Raw genomic sequence first — 21,106 nt, forward strand, 5'->3', positions numbered from 1 at the left:
AACTGGGGTAACAACACCCAGACTGGAGTCCAGGAAGAAAGGGCTGATGCCAGGTTTGGAGAGGGAGGTTGAGCCTTGATGTTACCACACCAGACAGTGAGAAAATTTCCAAAGGCTCCTGAGGTCCAGTCAAAAGGACTCAGCAGGCTCCTGCTGCCCAAAGATGGGACGGCTTGAGCTTCTTACAGCTATGATGGATTGGAATGCATCAACTAAGGTAAAATCCATGAGTTCAAAATGATACTTAAAACAAAAACTTCTTTGGTCACTTTTGGAGGATGCTTATTATTTTGAAAACTGCTTTAAAAGAAAAAGAAGCTGGCAAAAAATGTGTTGTGGGGGCAAAGAGCTTCTCAAACACACGCATACCTGAGCACTACCCTCCAGGCAGCACTCCAAGTCCTGCTATTGCCAGAACACTTTGAGGACTTCAAGAAAGCCCCAGGGTCTGGGTCCTGCCCCAGAGAGTCTGCTTGAACAGCTAAGGGAGGCTGCGTTGTTGAGAGTTCCCTAGCGGGGTGGCCAGGGCTGAGAAAGCCTGAGGCCAGCTCTCTGCTTCTACTCTCACCTCCAGTCCATGCACCATGCAGCGCCATTCCTCCTGGGTTTGAATCCCAGCTTTGCCTGGTGGGTAGGTCATTTAGCTTGTCTGTGCCTCTGTGTGCCTGTCTATCAAATAGAGGAGGTGGGGGTCTCAATGGCCCCTCTATCATCTGGCCCTTGTGAGGGTTTGGTGAGTCTGTTTGGCACACGGTGAATGTTGGCTGTAGTAGCCATAACCATTTGGAATGGCACAGAAGGCAGGAAGGGATGTTCCATGAGAAAGAAACAGAGGAGGGAATGTCCAAGAGACGCCTCTCTAAAGGATGGGAAATTCACTTTTGGAAAGGAGAGATGGGAGATCACTCAGCTGGGTGGGTGAGATAACATTTAGACAGCACAGACCCTTCTTATGAGTTGATGATAGCTTTTGTTGCCAAGAAAAATGTACTCCCCCACCCACACACACACACAATTTTTGCCTACAAATCTGGGGACTCGCAGACCCCCAGTGTCCGTCTGCAACCTCCCAGTTGAAGTCCATTGCCACCTCCAGGTTAAATAACTGTGCCATCAACGACTCTATTATTTTGGCAATATTGATCAAAACATTAAATGCACATACTGTTCAACTCAGTAATTTCACTTGATGGAATTTGTCCTACAAATGATGCACGTGAGCAAAATGACAAATATAAAAGTTGTTTATTGCAGCCTGTTGATTACAGAAAAGCTAGGAAATGACCCCTTTATCCGGAGGCGACCAGTTAAATCAATTATGTCTGCAAAGTGAAACACTCTGCAATCTTCAAAAACAAAACAAAACAAAAAAAAAAGAGAGAGAGAGAAAATTCTATAACCCAAAATGGAACAAGCTCCAAGAATTTGTAAAGGCACAGACCAGTGTACCCAGTGTGCTATGATTTGTGCAGAAAAATAAGAAAATGCACGTGTGAGTGTCTGTATATATGTGCGTTTGTTGCAGGTGAACAGAATATTTCCAGAATGAGACCCAATCAGCCAGTCAGTGCCTTGGACTCGGGAAGCAGAACCTCTTGGCTTGGAGACAGTTTTGAATATAGGACCATGTTCACGTTTAAACTAACCCCAAACAAATAATATGTAAATTTAAAAAGAAAAGAAAGCTGCGTGGGCATTGGAGGCTCATGGAGAATTCTGAATGGGAAAGAGATAAGGAGGATGGCCTTTGGAGAGAGTGGATCTGCTCACCTGCGCAGAGCAGCTGGAAGCCCCTCATGGGGGGGAGAGGGGCTGCTGCAGGGGCTGGGATCACACACTGAGGTTCTGAGACAGACTCTGCCTGAGTAATGACGCCCTGGGAACCGTGAAGGATATGTCAAAAAGATGCACGGTCTCAGGTCTGTGTGGCCAGGGCTCTGGGCTGTGGCTGAGAGGTGTGGGTTTGGGGTGGGGCAGACAAGGAGCTGAGAAGCAGGGAGGAGTGCCAGGGGTGGGTACCTGGTGGCAGGTTTTTCTGCATAGCTGGGCATTGCTTCAGCATGGCAGGTTTCATGTACTGCCAACCCCAAATTCCTTTTCTTACTGCGTCTCTTAATTTTTATGACAGCTTTGCCTCTCCTTCTCTTCCCTGGCACTCAGGTGACCACAGACTTCATAAAGCCTAAAAAACTTCAGGCTGAGAGGAAAAGACCCCAGTCAAGATGGGTGCGGCTCATGTCATTAGCACACAAGTGAGCCGGGGTCCCCTGGTCCCACCACGGGCCAGGCAGGAATGGGCTCTGTAAAGGACTCATGTGGGCGTTGCCCACAGTGGGAACCTTGATGCCCTGCAGGCTCCCTCTGCCACTGTGATGTTTCAGGATGAAGGAAACGATAGTCCCTCGCATTCACGTATGCAGAGTGCATGCTGTTTAAGTCCAGGATCTCTTGTCTACTATATACCTCTCTCTCTTTTTAAAAATTGTGGTTAAATACATATAACAAAATCCACCATCTTAACCATTTTTAAGTGTACAGTTCAGTGGCATTCATGTTCATTCACACTGTCGTGCACCCATCACCACCATCCATCTCCAGGGTGCTTTCCATCTTGCAGGTCTGAAACTCCGCACCCATTAAACAACAACTCCCCACTCTTCCCTCCCCACAGTCCCTGGCAACCACCATTCTACTTTCTGTCTACTCTGGGTACCTGATACGAATGGAATCATGCCGTATGTGTCTTTTTGTGACTGCCTTTTCTTGCTTAGCATAATGTCCTCAAAGTTCATCTGTGTGGTAGCATGTGTAGAATTTCCTTCTTTTTCAGGGCCGAATAATATTCCAGGTTTGCCAACTGTGTGTCACAGTTGGTTTATCCACTCATCTGCTTATACACACTTGGGTTGCTTCCACCTTTTGGCTATTGTGAATAATGCTGCTATGAACACGGGTGTCCAAGTAGCTCTTCGATGCACACCCTTCAAAGGAAAAAACAGCTGGGTGCAGTGGCTCACACCTGTAATTCCAGCACTTTGGGAGGCCAACGTGGGGATCACTTGAGCCCAAGTGTTCAAAAGCAGCCTGGGCAACATGGCAAAACCCTGTCTCTAAAAAAATACAAACATTAGCCAGACATGGTGGCACATGCCTGTAGTCCCAGCTACTCAGGGGGCTGAGATGGGAGGATCACTTGAGCCCGGGAGGCAGACAGCCTTGATTGTGCCACTGCACTTCAGCATAGGTGACAGAGAAAGACCCTGTCTCAAAAAAAAAGGAAAAACAAGACAAGGCCTACCCCGGGGCTGTGCTTCAGACCCCATCAGGCAGTTGCCATGCAAAATGCCTCAAGAGTCACAGCTCTGTCAAACAGATGTGCACGTGTTCCTGCCACTTTAGCATCCCTTGGGAGTTTGGTTCTGTTCACACAAAATGAGTGGGAGTTTGCTTCTGAACACGCAGCACTAAGGGGACCTCGAAAAGGACACCTTATAGCACAAGAACTCAAACAGGAAGGCAGAGAGTCACCTTGCTTGACCTCAGCTGGGAACGTGTGCGCGTGTCTGGCAACTCAAGTTTTTCGCTGCTCTGAGCATGTCAATGCCTGTGAAAGCGCCAGGTGTATGAATTTGGGGGTTACAAACACATCTTAGCAAGTGGGTGAATTTGCAAATACAGAATCCAGGAGTTATGAGGGTCCACTGTATTTTCAGTGTCAAAATTATCTTCCATCAAGTTGATAAAACCTCATTTACTCAATTAGGCCCTAGTCAGGGTATGTGGAGTGTTCTAGCTTTTTCCTGTTACAGATGATGCTGCAGCAAATGCCTTGTTGCAGAGCGAGTTCTCTCATTATAAACGGTTTTTGTGGAGTGAGTTCCCCAACTGGGCTCTCACCAGTAAGGGGATGTCGCTGCCCACGCCATTAGGCTCATCACATTCCCTACTAGCGACACATACGTGACTTAGTCCTGGTCAACGAGACAGCGGGAAAGTCTACCCGGTGTCTAAGAAGGGGGCACAGGGCACAATGGTCCCTTTCTTGCTCTGGCCATTACTGTGCAGTGGTGAACCTGGAGCTATGAAATGGAGGAGGAGAAAGCTGAAAGTAGCTACATCCCAGATGACATGACCGAGCTGCTGACCCAGATCGCAGGACACGAGATGGTGCATTTCCCTTCTGTTAAGGCCAGTCCCAGCCGGCAACAACCCTTTCATAGCACTGCTGAGGAGTCCCTGGGGTTCAAGTCTGTGCAGGTCACCCAAACCCCTCACCCTCTCTTCAAACACTCCACTGCCTCCCCTGACTCCAAGGCCACACTCAGGACACCCACCCTCTGCCTTTATGCTGGGCTCCCCAAGCCTCCATCACTTCCCCCAGCCCTGGGACTGGCAAACTATGAGTGAGACTCATTCATGGATTGTGACTCCATTTAGAGGATTATCAACCAGCATTAAGAACTGAAGCCAACTGGGCATAAAGGCTCACACTTGTAATCCCAGCACTTTGGGAAGCTGAGGTGGGAGGATTGCTTGAGGCTGGGCATTTGAGGCCAGCCTAGGCAACAAAATGAGATCCTGTCTCTAGAAAACATTTCAAAAAATTAACTGAGCACACCTGTAGTCCTAGCTACTTGGAAGGCTGAGTGCGGGGAGGATCCTTTGGGCTCAGGAGTTCGAGGCTGCAGTGAACTATACTTGTACCACTGTACTCCAGCCTGGGTGACAGAGCAAGACTCTGTACACCGCCCCCCCAAAAAAAAAAGAGAACTTAAGCAGACTAGGATATAAAGTATAGGAGCGTATTGTGTACAGGAAAGGGAAATACTGTTTCCTGGATCTTTTGTTTCACTTACACACACACCCGCACCCGCCTATAGTGTACCAGGTTGTGATGGAAATCTCTCTCTTTCTGTGGGTGAGTTTGTGGAAACCCTTGCTCCAGCGTGCCTTCCTTCCTGCCCGCCCCTGGACCACTCCTCCCCTTCACAGCACTGTCCCATGGGTAGGCCACAGCCCAGCACAGGCCCCAGCCTGGCGGCTGCAGCAGGAGCCCCATCCCAGGGCCTGAAGGGCCATGTGGGAGTCTGGGTGGGAGTGGGAGCTGCTGAGGAAGGTGAAGGGAAATGTGGTGAGATGACAGGCTCGTTGTCCGGGAGAGTGGGAGGAGCCCTGGAGTGCCCTACCCCTGTGGGGCTGGAACTCCCTGTACCAAAGCTAGGGTCTTCCACACGCATGTATCCCAAGTGCCACAGCTGGAGGTCAGGGACCCAGCCAGGCTGTGCTGGGTGCTCCTGGGCAGGGTTCACCTGACTGCAAGTCTCCCTGTGGGTGGCTCAGAGACCCAGAGCCCACCTGGGTGCTGCTTACAGCCCATGAGGCAGCTCCCACCCCCTGTCACTGGCCCTGCAGCCTCATGAAGCCTGAGCAGCCGTCCTTATCTCCTTTGTGCTTTGAATACAGGAGGATGCTGGCTTTAAAAGGCAGAGGGGCATCCTCAGTTACCCAATAGGGGCGTGGCAGGTCTGTCTCCAGCACCCCAAGAGCACCCTGAAAACAAGTAGCATTGCACAAAAGTTCCACACTCCGCAGTTCAACCTAGCACACTTCCAAACCCTGAGTCACTGCATCCTGACTCATGGAGGGAGAATTTTCTTTTTCTGTGGCTTTAAGGCTAGCAGGAAATTGCCAGCCCAGGCTCCTAAGGCCTCCAGTGAAGGCCAGGTCTCATCTCCCACTGGATAACAGTGTTGGCAGGAACTTCCATCCAGCACTGGTGGGAACTCGTGCCCGCAGCTGCTCCTGGCTGAGCGAGTCATGTAAGGGCGTCCTTGGTACTCATAAGCACTCACAGAAGGGGGCTGGCAGTGCGCCCGGCCTCTCTGGGATGGGCACACCAGAGTGGCAGGAAGTGCAGTCTGGGAGGGGCCCTGAGTCAGGGCCAGGCATCCCCAGTCCTGCTTCCTCCTCGCCCAGCACCACTTCCGCCCATTCAGACTGACTGCCTTCACTTTTTACTGACCAAACAGCACAGATTTACAATGTCACATAAAACTGACTAATTAGAACATTCTTTTCCATCCAAAGTCTAAAGCCCTTTTTCTTCTTGTCTCTTAAAAACAAGGAAGAGGACAAAATTAAACACAGCATTTGGGGGGGCATATTTTCCCTTTTGTCTACCTGTGTACCTTAGAAAACACAGAAATGCTGTAAAGCAGCAAGGGGAAGGCATCCTGCTCCCGCTGCGGCCCCGTGGCTGGGCTTCCCCACTCTCCCTGGCCCTCTGCCCCAGTGTCCTCTTTCTCACTCTCCCTGTTTGGTCCCCGTACATTGATTAACTTCATGTTCCTGCCCATGTGCCCCCCAAGAAGTTGCCTGATGATCCCTGGACTCAGGCTCAGGGGAAGTCCCCACACCCTCCTTTCTCCTCAGGAGCCCACAGACTTTTTGTGACTAATAACCTGCCCTTCATTAGGCACCGGGTCACTTAGTACTGGTTGATGGATTGCCTGCTTGGCTCTCCCCAGCTGATCCCCAGTCTATCTATGACCAGACCCTGAAAGGCAGGGACCAGACCATGTCACCTCCTCCAGGAAGCCACCCTTGACTACCAAGCCCCCCAGCATACCTCCCTTAGGGTCACTCTCCACTTTTGTTGTCTCTCTTTGTCTCTTCCCTGCCTCCTGTTGGAACTCTGAGCTCCTGCAGGCAGGACTGTGCCCTGAGGTCTGTCCCTGGAGTAAAGCACGGAGCCTGGCATAAAGCAAGTGCTTGGTACATGTCACTGACTCACTTGAGAAAGGAGGAGGGGGTTGCTGGACACACCACTCACTAGCTGCTCACAGCCTCAGCTTCCTGGGACAGATGCCCATGAAGGTGGCACCGCCTGCTACCTTCTGGGCCTTCCATTGTGGCCCAGCCACAGACTGGCATTCCTGCCAGGAGCCTGAACCAAATGGTGACAGACGTGTATTTGTTTCATCCTCACCTATTTCCTGCTCCATCACCTCCCAGGCCCCAGAAATTCTCCCAGTAGGGTAGGGAGCAACCTGCCCTCAGGATTCCCCGGGAAGCCTTTTCCCACCACCCTGCCTCCTCCCTGACCCCACCGGCACCCCTTGTCATCCTGAGATGCCCCACTGCCCTGGTACATAGGACACACTACTAAAATATGTGCTGTCAGAGAGGACGGTGCTCAAATTAATTCACATCCCCCTCCATGCCTCCCCCAACATCACTGGGGCAGAGAGAGAGTCCAGATGGGCAGTGCTGGGGAGAGGTTGGTGGGGGGAATCTGTGAATAGTGCCGAGGTGAAAAAGCAAAGCTCAAAGAATCCAGCCTTCTTTGAAAGAGGTCTGAAGATCTGGAGTCCCAGACCCATGATATTTGGCCCCTCTGGATGGGGATCCCACTGAGGCTGTACTCTGGGATCCCGCTGGTATCTTCTAGGGACAGTTTGTGGCCAGGGGACAGGAAGTGGTGCCACAGGGAGCTAGTGCTGTGGAACGTGGTATAAGGGCTGGCCCTGTCCAATGGGGTGGGGCCTGTGTGGGGCCTGAGCAGCCATCCATTCTGGCTGAGATGGGGGACCCTGACCAGGTGGTGACTGAGGGAGAGGCTGGTCTCTTCAGGAGGCAAAGAGGGCCCAAGGCTAGGAGCTGGCTGGCAGGGATGGACAAGGCAGGGGAGGGGCTGGAAAGAGATGAGGCGGCAAAGGCCAGGGTCCTCGAGCTCCTCCGCACTAGGGCCCTTTGCCCTGAGTGTTGCCAATCTGGACAACACTCTAGAAGCCTCTCCTGACTCCCACAGATCTGCCCTGCCCAGGGGAAGGTTCTCTGGGGAGAAAGCTCCTGGGAATGGCGGAGAGAGCCAGCACTTCTACTGGCAAGGCTCCTTGTCTGGGGCTCGCCCTGGGTCCAGTGGGTCAGACTGCCCGGGGCCTCTCTGTTAGGCTCCATGCCAGCAGCCGGTGGCTCCTTCAGGGCAGCCGTCAATGCTGTGGACCCCTCCGGGTGGGCTGGCCTTCTGACAGTGTGCTTGGTTGTTTGTCTTGGCCGAGTTGAGAGAGATCACTGGTTCAGGGACGGCTGCTCATGGTCCTGCTGGACGGCCAGGGAAAGACCAGGGCTGGAAGTTCAGACAGGGGCCGGAGTGGCCAGGGATGCGGGGCCAGGCCAGGTGGTTCCCAGCGTCTCTTTGCTGTGTGGTGTGGGCTCCCTCGGTGGCTGATTCCTTGCTAGGTTCTGGCAGGGGAGGACTTGGAGGGAGGCTGGGATGTTAGGAGAGAAGTGGGGGCTTCCTGCTGCCTTTTCCAAGTCTTGCCATTGTCTCTCCAGAATCAGCAGCAGCAGCTGGAGATGAGGGTCCCAGTGCCCTTTCTTTGGGGTGACCACTGTCTCCCAGCACCCCCACACTGGCTTGAGCCCTGGCAAGGCAGAGACAGCTTCATCTATAGGTTTGAGCATCAGCCTCGCTGCCCCTCTGTCCCTGATTCTGGGGGTGGGCAGCAGGCACTGTGAGCACTTGTTATTCTCTGGATTGTTCAGTGGCCCGTTTCTGTTCATCCAGCCTTCCAACAACTGTGTCAACAAGTCCTTGTATTGAATCCCCTCCGTGTGAAGCACCTATCTTGGTTTCTGTTTCCTACTGGACCGTGACAGGCACGGCGCCTTTACAGATTTCCTTGGCTGTTCTCTATCGCCCTCATTAAGCATCAGGCTCCATAGGCAGAGGCCATGTTTGTCTTGTTTAATTTTGTATCGCCAGTGCTTGGCAGAGAGAGAGTAGGTGCTCAGCTTGAATGAATACTTGGAATTTAAGTGGGGGATTTAAGTCTTTCTTGTACCCTGACTTTATATATTTGTTAATTTCCTGGTCCTAGGCAGTCCTAATCTGAAGAAGAAAATGTGTCACCCATCAATCCAAGCCCTTTAAGAATGTCAAGCTCCTCCTTGAATCATCTTGTCCCGACACCAACTGGCTGTCAGGGCCTCTGGGCAGCTGTGGCTGTGCAGCCCCTGCCTTTCACCTGTCTCCTGTCCTGGAGTGCTCGTTGCATCTTCAGTGTGTTAGTTGCACCACTCCTTTAAGAGAGGCTCATGCCTTACCTTATCCCCTCAATGACTGTCTTATTTTTGTATGCCCCTAAGAGCAGAGCATGGGGCTAGAGTGGCAGTAGTGTTTCAATAAACACTTGTTGACTTACAATTGTTACTTGTCTTACAATGCACTTTCTAGTAAGAGGTCCAATGACCGCCAACGCTAAAGTAGTATGGGCTGGCATTATGGAGCACTCACTCACCATGTCCTGACATTTCCTATGACGTCCACATTCAAACCCCACAGCTGTCTTATAGGATCCTTGTTTCTATTTATTGTTTCTCTTTCCATTATTGATGAAACTGCAGCTCAGAGTGATTAAGTAACCTGCCCAGGGTCTCACAGCAATGAAGAAGCAGAGCCAGACTTTAGGCCCCATCCTGACTGACTCTATTTTACTGAACCTGAATACACAGTGGCCTCCCAGAGTAGGGGCTGGGCCTGGCCAAGGGGCAGGAAGGCCAAGGTGGCCACAGGCAGTGTGGGGAGGTTCACATCGAACTCCTGTCCCATGGCCCTTTTCATCTTCTCTCCTGGGAGGCCTTGCTCTTCCCCAGCCCAAGGCCTTCCCTTTCCTCATGTTCTCCCGTCCTTGTCTTCCAGGGGACATCCTCGGCCATTATTCCAATGGGACCCCATGGTCCCATGGGCACAGAGGTTGGTGGCTCCCATGTCCTGCAGGAGAACAGAAGGGTGCTTCCCTGTGGGAGCCGGACCAAGGACAGGAAGAGGCCACATGGCAGTGAGGGGAATGAAGAGAGGGACAGAGACAGAAAGGCTGAAGCATGAAAAGAAAATTATAAAATAAACTGGGGTAAATTGAGTTAACTTTGCTGCTCCTGGAAGTATGGAGAACTGACGGGGGAGCAGAGGAAAGCAAGGGAGATGATTTCTCCTACTGGAAAACTCAACTTCTAAGGCACAGTTAGAAGGAAGAGGAAGATGCCTGCCCTAAGGTCCGGCCTAAGAGGAGCCCTAATTTCTTCTCCCAGCCCCATCCAGTCACTTTCAGTCCACACAGAGTTGGCCCTAGGGGGCTCCCGGGAGGCCCCTGGCTTCAGTGAGTTTCCGACAGGCTCTTCCATATAAACAGAGTAGAAGCAGCAGCAGGTTGGAATGAAGGTGGTACTGGCCATTTGGGTAAGACATACAACGAACTCGCCGAACTGGAAGAGCTCGGGATGAACCTCTAAGGGCTCAGAGGATTTCTCTCTGACTAATGTGCTGGCGAGTTAAGCAGCTGAAAGGAAAACATCTAACATCAAACAAACAGTTTGCATGGTCTCCCCTTTTAACTTTCTGAACCTCTAGAAATCTTAGCTGTTTGTTTTAAACTAGTCAAAAATCTCATAAGTCAACTAGTGACAAGGTTGACAGTTAAAATAATTTATTGGAGTCATATTCATAAAGCATTTCCTTGTTCACAGTCACCTGGGTGAGCTTGCAGCTTCCACCCTTCAGCTTATAAAAAAGCTGATGAGTCACCTTGCATTCTACAGGTAATGGCATGATCGGCCCCCAGCACCCGCAGACAGCTGGCTCCAGAGCAGGGCAGGGGTGTGAGCCGCACCCACCCCAGGCTCCCCAGAGGCACACACACTTGCTACATGAAGGAGAGAGAAAATAAATGGATGTCTGTTCTCATCTTAAAATTCACCCATTCAAACCTTTTTTGCATTTGGAGATTATGTTTCAAAATTAATATTGTCTTTAAATAAGAAATCTAAATTCACCAGTAAACTACATAAAACATGAACTTTACTGATAAAGTTTCATCAGTCTCTAGTGGGGATGTAAAACGCAGAAGTTATTCTCCAGCCACTCTGGAAAATAGTTTGTCAGTTCCTTAATAAAGTGTACATTTACTACACCACCCAGCAATCATACAGGGGCATTTTCCCTGGAGAACTGAGCATTACCCCCACACAGAAGCCTGCACACAAGTTTTCACAGCAGCTTTATTTGGAACAGCCAAGAACTGGAAACAGGCAAACTGTTTCTCAATAGGCGAATGGTTAAACAAATGACGGCAAAGCCAGACCACGGAACGCTACTTAGCAGTAAGAGGGAAGGAGCTATTGACAGAGGCCGCAGCTTGGATGGTGCTCAAGAGCACTAGACTGAGTGGAAGAAGCCAACCTCAAACACCCATATACTGTGTGATTTCATTTATTTATATAACTTTCTGGAAATAACAAAATTGTAGGAATGAAATTTGTGGTTTTCAGGGGTTTGTTCAGGAGGGGGCAAGGGAGGGCAGGGTAGGGGGTGCACACTGAAAGGGTAGCACGGGGGAGCTCTTTGTGGTGAGTGGCAGCCCTGTGCCTTGATGCAGTGGTGATTCCCTGAATCTACACATGTGAGAAAAGTGGAGCCCCCCAAGTACCAAGGGCAGCTTCTGGGCTCTGATACTGTACTACTGTTAGGAAAGATGCAGCCGCCAGGGGAAGCTGGGGACGGGGACAGGAGGCCTCTCTGAACTATCGTTGCAACTTCCTATGAATCTATAATTACTACAAAATAAGTTTAAAAATGTGAACTTTACTGGCAAAGACTTGAAAATAAACCATTTTAGGCAATGATCCATGAGAGCAAGCTCAGGGGAGCAGAGGTGGTAGAGAAACTGCAGACTCCCCAGGGCCTGGCCCATCCCTGCCTGTCATCACCAAGAAACAGGGGATCCGGCCTGGCTAGCAGGGTGGCTTAGGGCCTAGGGAAGCTGGGGGAGGAGCCGGGGCCTTGTGTGAGCCCATCTGACTATGCTTTCCTGGCACATCTGGCCTCTTGTTCATATGGAAAGTCTGCCCCACGGGCCTGCTCTCAAGGATATCTCGTCAGCAGCAGCTAGAGGGAAAGGTCCTCCCTGGGTTGCCCCCACCGTGGATAGCATCAGAATCCCATTACTGGATTTCGAGTTCTTTGTCCCTTTGCTGGCCTGGTTTTACAACCCACTCTCTGTACTCACATCCTTAGAAAAACAGGCCTGTCCGTGAGATTTTAGGCCCTGAGACAGAATCTGCTGGGCCCCCAAGGCCTGGTGCTCTGGGGTCAGCCCCAGTGGGCAGCAGCAGCTGCACCCCCAGGAGACCAAGGCAGAAGAGGGGCCTGTGCTAAACTGATTCTGTACTTGCCTCTCCAGCCAGTGTGTCTTCTGTTCAATGGGATCAGAATCACCCACCCACCTCAACATTCTCCCTCTCTCCCATTTACCTCCCATTCCTCACCCCAGGTATAAGGCACACGTGATTCTAGCTCCATGCTAGGAATGCTTATTTAAGGGAAAACCAGGTACAGAACAGCAGGTACAGAATAACCCCATTAAATAGGTGTGTACACATATATGAGTATGTGCACACATATGGATCATATTTATTTCTGAACTTTCTCAGTTTTCAATAATGAATAGGATTACTCCTGAATTTAAATGAAGTTATAATGAGTAAACATCAGAGAAGATCAAATTAAAAGACATTGTACAAAAATAACTAATCAGAAGGCAGAGGGGATCCTGGCGGATGGGAGGCAGGATTAGATTACAGCTCCGGACAGAATAGCATGCGAGGCTTGCACTGTGAATTTTAGCTACAGATCGACTGCAAAAACAGACCAGCAATCCTGAGAGGACCCACAGACCCTCTGAAGGAAGCAGTCTGTTCCTGCAGGACCCGGGAGACACCCCAAATACTGTGAGTGCCCCAAATGAGGAAGTAGGAAAGGGAGAGCCTCCTCTTCCAAACACACCCCCCACTGGAGAAGCTGAAGGTCTGTTTGCAAGAGAAGTTTCCAACTTTACCTGGCGCTGAGTCAAGTTGGAGAGCCAAGCAAAATATAGGGATAGAGGAAGCAGCAGAAAGGCCCTGGGAGCTCACTGGGTCCCCAAGCAGCCCATTCCTGCCTGGCACCACAGGGATTCATCGGGAGGGTGGCCAGAGGAGCAGGGGGAAGGACTTCTCTAGCTGAGCTTTGTAACAATTTGAATGGGGAGAGATGCCTCCTGGCCAGAACTCAGGGGAGGTCACGAATCGAGTGTGCAGACTTTACAGGCAGGGGAAGAACTAAAGCCCTTTTCTCTTGCTTTGGGAGGAGGATATCCTTGGGCAAGTTTTCAAACCCATCTTGCCCTCTGCCTAGAAACAGACTTGGGGCTGCTGGGGGGTACACAGGGAGTGAGACCAGCCATTTGGTTTGTGTGGAAGCTGGGTGAGGCCTGTGACTGCCAGCTTTCCCCCACTTCCCTGACAACCTGCATGACTCAGCAGAGGCAGCCATAATCTTCCTAAGTGCACAACTCCAGTAACTTGGGAATCTCACCTCCACCCCTCACAGCAGCAACAGCAAGACCCACCCAAGGAGAGTCTGAGCTCAGACATGCCTAGCTCTGCCCCCATCTGATGGTCCTTCCCTATCCACTCTGGTGGAAGACAAAGGGCATATAATCTTGGGAGTTCTAGGGCTCCACCCCCCACTGGTCCCTCTCCGTACTACTACAGCTGTTGCTTTTTGGAAAGTGTCACCTCCTGGCAGGGGGCCAACCAGCACAAAAATAGACCATTAAACCACCAAAGCTAAGGACCCTTACAGAGTCCACTGCACCCTCTGCCACCTCCACCAGAACAGGCACTGGTATCGAGGGCTGAGAGACCCATAGACAGTCCACATCACAGTACTCTGTGCAGACAATCCGGAGTACCAGCCCGGAGCCAGGTAAATTCGCTGGGTGGCTAGATCCAGAAGAGAGACAACAATCACTGCAGTTTGTCTCACAGGAAGCCACATCCATAAGAAAAGGGGAAGAATACTACATCAAGGGAACACCTTGTAGGACAAAAGAATCTGAACAGCCTTCAGCCCTAGACCTTCACTCTGACAGAGCCTACGCAAATGAGAAGGGACCAGAAAACCAGCCCTGGTAATATGACAAAACAAGGCTCTTCAATACCCCCAAAATCACACTAGTTCACCAGTAATGGATCCAAGCCAAGAAGAAATCCCTGCTTCACCTGAAAAAGAATTCAAGAGATTAGTTATTAAGCTAATCAGGGAGGGACCAGAAAAAGGTGAAGCCCAATGCAAAGGAAGTCCAAAAAATGATACAAGAAGTGAAGGGAGAAATATTCATGGAAATAGATAGCTTAAAGAAAAAACAGTCAAAATTCAGGAAACTTTGGACACACTTTTAGAAATGTGAAATACTCTGGGAAGTCTCAGCAATAGAATTTAACAAGTGGAAGAAAGAAATTCAGAGCTCAAAGACAAGGTCTTTGTTATTGTTAACCCAATCCAACAAAGACAAAGAAAAAAAAGGAAAATACGAGCAAAGCCTCCAAGAAGTCTGGGTTTATGTTAAACAACCAAGCCTAAGAATAATTGGTGTACCTGAGGAAGAAGAGAATTCTAAAAGCCTGGAATACATATTTGGAGGAATGATCAAGGAAAACTTTCCCGACCTTGTGAGAGACCTAGACAGCCAAATACAAGAAGCACAAAGAACACCTGGGAAATTCATCACAAAAAGATCTTTGCCTAGGCACATTGTCATCAGGTTATCCAAAGTTAGGATGAAGAAAAGGCTCTTAACAGCTGTGAGACAAAAGCACCAGGTAATCTATAGAGGAAAAGCTATCAGATTAGCAGCAGATTTCTCAGCAGAAACCCTACAACCTAGAAGAGACTGGGGACTTATCTTCAGCCTCCTCAAACAAAACAATTATCAGCTGAGAATTTTATATTTAGCAAAACTAAGCATTATATATGGAGGAAAGATATAGTCATTTTCAGACAAACAAATGCTGAGAGAATTTGCCATTACCAAACCACCACTACGATAACTGCTAAAAGAAGCTCTAAATCTTGAAACAAATCCTAGAAACACATCAAAACAGAACCTCTTTAAAGCATAAATCACAAAGGACCTATAAAACAAAAATACAAGTTAAAAAACAAAAACAAAACCAAAGTAGACAGGCAACAAAGAGCATGATGAATGCAATGGTACCTCACATTCCAATACTAACATTGAATGTAAATGGCCTAAATGATCCACTGAAAAGATACAAAACTGCAGAATGGATAAGAACTCACCAACCAACTATCTGCTGCCTTCAGGAGACTCACCTAACACATAAGGACTCAAATAAACTTAAAGTAAAAGGGTAGAAAAAGGCATTTCATGCAAATGGACACCAAAAGTGAGCAAGGGTAGCTATTCTTATATCAGATAAAACAAACTTTAAAGCATTATCAGTTAAAAGAGACAAAGAGGGGACAGTATATAATGGTAAAAGGCCTTGTCCAACAGAAAAATTTCACAATACTAAACATATATGCTCCTAACATTGGAGCTCCCAAATTTATAAAACAATTACTAATAGACCTAAGAAATGAGATAGACAGCAACACAATAATAGTGGGGGACTTCCATACTCCACTGACAGCACTAGACAGGCCATGATGACAGAAAGTCAATGAAGAAACAATGGATTTAAACTACCTTGGAACAAATGGACTTAACAGAAATGAAACAGGAGATATTACAACTGACAGAACATTTCATCCAACAACTGCAGAATACACATTCTGTATAACAGCACGTGGAACTTTCTCCAAGATAGACCGTATGATAGACCATGAAACGAGACTTGATAAATTTAAGAAAATTGAAATTATGTCAAGCACTCTGTCAGACCACAGTAGAATAAAACTGGAAATCAACTCCAAAAGGAACCTTCAAAACCATTCAAATACATGGAAATTAAATAACCTGCTTCTGAAAGCATTGAGTCAAAAACAAAATCAAGATGGAAATTTAAAAATTCTTCAAACTGAATGACAATAATGACACAACTTATCAAAACCTCTGGTATATAGCAAAGACAGTGTTAAGAGGAAAGTTCATAGCCCTAAACACCTACATCAAAAAGTCTGAAAGAGCACAAACAGACAATCTAAGGTCACACCTCAAGGAACTAGAGAAACAAGAACAAACCAAACCCAAACCCGGCAGAAGAAAGGAAATAACCAAGATCAGAGCAGAACTAAATGAAATTGAAACAAAAAAACCCATAAAAGATAAATGAAATAAAAAGCTGGTTCTTTGAAAAGATAAATAAAATTAATAGACCATTAGCAAGATTAACCAAGGAAAGAAGAGAGAATATCCAAATAACCTCACTAAGAAATGAAACAGGAGATATTACAACTGACATCACCAAAATACAAAAGATCATTCAAGGCTACTAGGAACATCTTTATGCACATAAACTAGAAAACCTAGAGGAGATGGATAAATTCCTAGAAAAATACAACCCTCCTAGCTTAAATCAGGAAGAATTAGATACACTAAACAGATCAATAACAAGCTGCAAGATTGAAACGGTAATTTAAAAATTACCAAAAAAAAAAGTCCAAGAACAGATGGATTCGCACCAAAATTCTACCAGACATTCAAAGAAGAATTGGTACCAATCCTTTTGATATTATTCCACAAGATAGAGAATGAAGGAACCCTCCCTAATTCATTCTATGAAGCCAGCATCACCCTAATATCAAAACCAGGAAAGGACATAACCAAAAAAGAAAACTACAGACTGATATCTTTGATGAACATAGATGCTAAAATCCTTAACAAAATACTAGCTAACTGAATCCAACAATGTATCAAAAAGATAATCTACTATGATCAAGTGAGTTTCATACCAGAGATACAAGGATGGTTTAACATACGCAAGTCAATAAATGTGATACACCACATAAACGATTTAAAACAAAAATCACATGATCATTTCAATAGATGCAGAAAAAGCATTTGACAAAATCCAGCATCGCTTTATTGTCAAAACTCTCAGCAAAATTGGCATATGAGGGACATACCTTAATGTAATAAAAGCCATCTATGACAAACCCACAGCCAACGTAATACTGAATGGTGAAAAGTTGAAAGCATTCCCTCTGAGAACTGGAATAAGACAAGGATGCCCACTCTCGCCACTCCTCTTCAACGTAGTACTGGAAGTCCTAGCCAGAGTAATCAGACAAGAGAAAGAAATAAAGGGCATCCAAATCAGTAAAGAGGAAGTCAAATGGTCACTGTTCGCTGATGATATGATCGTTTAACTTGAAAACTCTAAGGACTCTTCCAGAAAGCTCCTAGAACTGATAAAAGAATTCAGCAAAAGTTTCTGGATACAAGATTAGTGTACACAAATCAGTAGCTTTTCTATACACCAACAGTGACCAAGCACAGAATCAAATCAAGAGCTCAACCCCTTTCATGATAGCTGCAAAAAATAATAATAGTAATAATAAAATACTTAGGAATATACCTAACAAATAAGTTGAAAGACCTCTACAAGGAACACTATAAAACAATGCTGAAGGAAATCACAGACAACACAAACAAATGGAAACACATCTCATGCTCATGGATGGGTAGAATCAATATTGTGAAAATTACCATACTGCCAAAAGCAGTCTACAAATTCAATGCAATCCTCATCAGAATACCACCATCATTCTTCACAGAATTAGAAAAAAAAATTCTAAAATTCATATGGAAGAAAAAAGAGCCCACATAGCCAAAGCAAGACTAAGCAAAAAGAACAAATCTGGAGGCATCACACTACCTGATTTCAAACTATACTATAAGGCCATAGTCACCAAAACAGCATGATACTGGTATAAAAGTAGGCACATAGACCAATGGAACAGAATAGAGAACCCAGAAATAAACCCAAATACTTACAGCCAACTGATCTTTGACAAAGCAAACAAAAACATAACGTGGGGAAAGGACATCCTTTTCAATAAATGGTGCTGGGATAACTGGCTACCCACATGTAGGGGATTGAAACTGGATCCTCATCTCTCACCTTATACAAAAATCAACTCAAGATGGATTAAGCACTTAAACTTAAGGCCTGAAATTACAAAAATTCTAGAGGATAACGTTGGCAAAACCCTTCTAGACATTGGCTTAGGCAAGGATTTCATGACCAAGAACCCAAGAGCAAATGCAATAAAAACAAAGATAAATAGCTGGGACCTAATCAAACTACAGAGCTTTTGCACAGCAAAAGGAACAGACAGCAGAGTAAACACATAACCCACAGAGTGAGAGAAAATCTTCACAATCTATACATCTGACAAAGGGCTAATATTTGGAATCTACAAGGAAGTCAAACAAATCAGTAAGAAAAAAAAAATCCCATCAAAAAGTGGGCCAAGGACATGAATAGACAATTCTCAAAAGAAGATATACAAATGGCCAACAAACATATGAAAAAATGCTCAACATCACTAATGATCAGGGAAATGGAAATTAAAACCACATTGTGATGCTACCTTACTCCTGCAAGAATGGCCATAATGAAAAAATCAAAGAACAATAGATGTTGGTGTGGATGTGGTGAACAGGAAACACTTCTACCCTTCTGGTGGGAATGTAAACTAGTACATCCACTATGGAAAACAGTGTGGAGTTTCCTTAAAGAACTAAAAGTAGAACTACCATTTGATGCAGCAATCACATTACTTGGTATCAATCCAGAGGAAAAGAAGTCATTATTCAAAAAAGATACTTGCACACATGTTTATAGCAGCACAATTCACAATTGGGAAATTGTGTAACCAACCCAAATGCCCATCAATCATTGGGTAGATAAAGAAACTGTGAGATATATATATATATATAATGGAATACTATACAGCCACAAAAAGGAATGAATTAACAGCATTCACAGTGACCTGGATGAGCTTGGAGACTATTATTCTAAGTGATGTAACTCAGGAATGGAAAACCAAACATCATATGTTCTCACTGATATGTAGGAGCTAAGCTATAAGGACACAAAGGCATAAGAATGATACAATGGACTTTGGGGACTTGGGGGGAAGAGTGGGAGAGGGGTGAGGGATAAAAGATTACAAATATGGGCCGGGCGTGGTGGCTCACGCCTGTAATCTCAGCACTTTGGGAGGCTGAGGCAGGCGGATCACCAGGTCAGGAGATCGAGACCATCCTGGCTAACACAGTGAAACCCCATCTCTACTAAAAATACAAAAAAAAATTAACTGGGCCTGGTGGCATGCACCTGTAGTCGCAGCTACTCGGGAGGCTGAGGCAGGAGAATGGCATGAACCTGGGAGGTGGGGCTTGCAGTGAGCCAAGATCGCGCCACTGCACTCCAGCCTGGGCGACAGCGAGACTCCGTCTCAAAAAAAAAAAAAAAAAAAAAAAAGACTACAAATATAGTGCAGTGTATACATGGATGATGAGTGCACCAAAATCTTACGAATCACCACTAAAGAACTTACTCATGTAACCAAATACCACCTGTACTCCAATAATTTATGGAAAAATAAATTTTTCAAAAGCAGAAAAAAAGAAAAAAAACTAATCAGTACTCTTCAGAAGTGTCAAAATAAGGACCCAGATTTTCCCAGATTAAAGGAGATGAAGGAGATATGACAACTAAGTGCCATGTGGGATCCTGGACCAGAAAAAGGACATTAGTGAGGAAATTAGCAAAACTGGAGTAAGGTTTATAGAGTACTTGATAGCACAGTATCAGTGTTAGTTTCCCGATTTCAAGAGTTGTACCATGGAAGATGCAGGCATTACCGGCAGCTGAGGGAAGAGTACACAGAACTTTCTCTACTATTATTGCAGCTTTACTGTAAATCTCACGTTACTTAACAATACAAATAAATGAAGAAAATTGGGCCAATGTCAATTTTGATTGTCATTGAGCCCCTCACCCCCCACAACACGTAAGGCCCCAGAGCCCAACACAAGCGTGCACTTTGCTCTTCCAGGAGTTTCACTGGCAGGAGCAGGACAGGTGGGGCCACCATGACCTCTCACGGTTCTCACCCTGGGTACTGTCCTGATTCCAGAAACTCCGTGCCTCTAGCCTCCTTCCAGGACTTCTCCCCTGGCCTCTAGGCCTTTCCCTCTCTTTCCCCCCAGCCTGCAAATGCCTGTTCTTTGAGGTCCAACTCTTAGTGGCAGGCCTGGACCCCTCCTTGGCCTGGAGAGTTCAGATGGTCCCTCCTTGCTGAGGCCACCATCCAATTGTTGGGAGGAAATGCTCAGGAGTCTCTCCCCGGCAGACAGGAAACCACCAGGAGGCAGTGCCCTGTCACCAGGGGCTTGCAGGACTGACATGAACCACAGGCTCAATAAAAAGAGGCAGAGTCAACCAGTACCCCGGTCACCCATGCAGCTGCTCCAAGGTGAGGGGCACACCCAGGGCCTGGCACGTAGGACTCATCAGAGCACGGTTATGCCATCAGTCTGGCAGGATGCCCACGCTGTGCTGGGGATGGTAGCCTTGGCAGAAACCTGCCTCTTAGGTGGGGTTCCAGCTGGAGCCACTCAGATCCTGGGCCCACACTGCCTGGTTCTCTTTCTGGTTGCCATCAGTGGCCACCCGTTAGCCAGTTTGCCTAAAAGTGGCTTGATCGGGCCCAACTTTGCAGGCAGATGATGAGAATGAGAGGGGTTGGTCACGTCCGATTTAAAAGTAGATCCACTTTCTATCTTTTCCCCCCTGCTCAGGGACAGCACTGCCAAATTCAGGGCAGGTAAGAAAATATCACCCACAAGCTAGATATTTCAGAAGGTGCTGGAAAAAGAAAACACTTCTTTGCCTTGATTGGACCCCAGACTTGAGTGTGCTCCTCCGTGAAGAGGATGTGGTGCCAGCCAGTTCAGAGGGGACTTGTGCAGTGTGGAACACTGCATACGCACAGCTCTGCAGATGGAAGCAGGCAGGATCCCCAGGGATCAGGGCCACGACTCAGTCGTAGGGCACCCCAGAGAGTAACACAGCGACAGGTTCTCATTTGCAACCAGGGTGCCTCAAACGACTGTTTTATGGCAGATGTTGCCATAGCTACCTTGTGTGGGAGACCCCACAAAAGTCAAATTTCAAAGTCAGCAGACATGACAATTAAGAAAACACTGGAAGACCTGCTCTCAGAGGGAAACACAGTCTCCTCACTTCA

At 47.3% G+C, this 21,106-nt stretch overlaps 1 protein-coding gene across 2 annotated transcripts in view; it reads right to left on the minus strand.

Moving 5' to 3' along the window:
• Window positions 1-21,106, minus strand: part of MALL (mal, T cell differentiation protein like) — a 33,839-nt gene that overhangs the window by 11,503 nt on the left and 1,230 nt on the right. The window lies entirely within an intron of this gene.

The sequence above is a fragment of the Nomascus leucogenys genome, chromosome 14 (assembly GCF_006542625.1).
Source record: "Nomascus leucogenys isolate Asia chromosome 14, Asia_NLE_v1, whole genome shotgun sequence".
NCBI classification, from domain to species: domain Eukaryota; kingdom Metazoa; phylum Chordata; class Mammalia; order Primates; family Hylobatidae; genus Nomascus; species Nomascus leucogenys.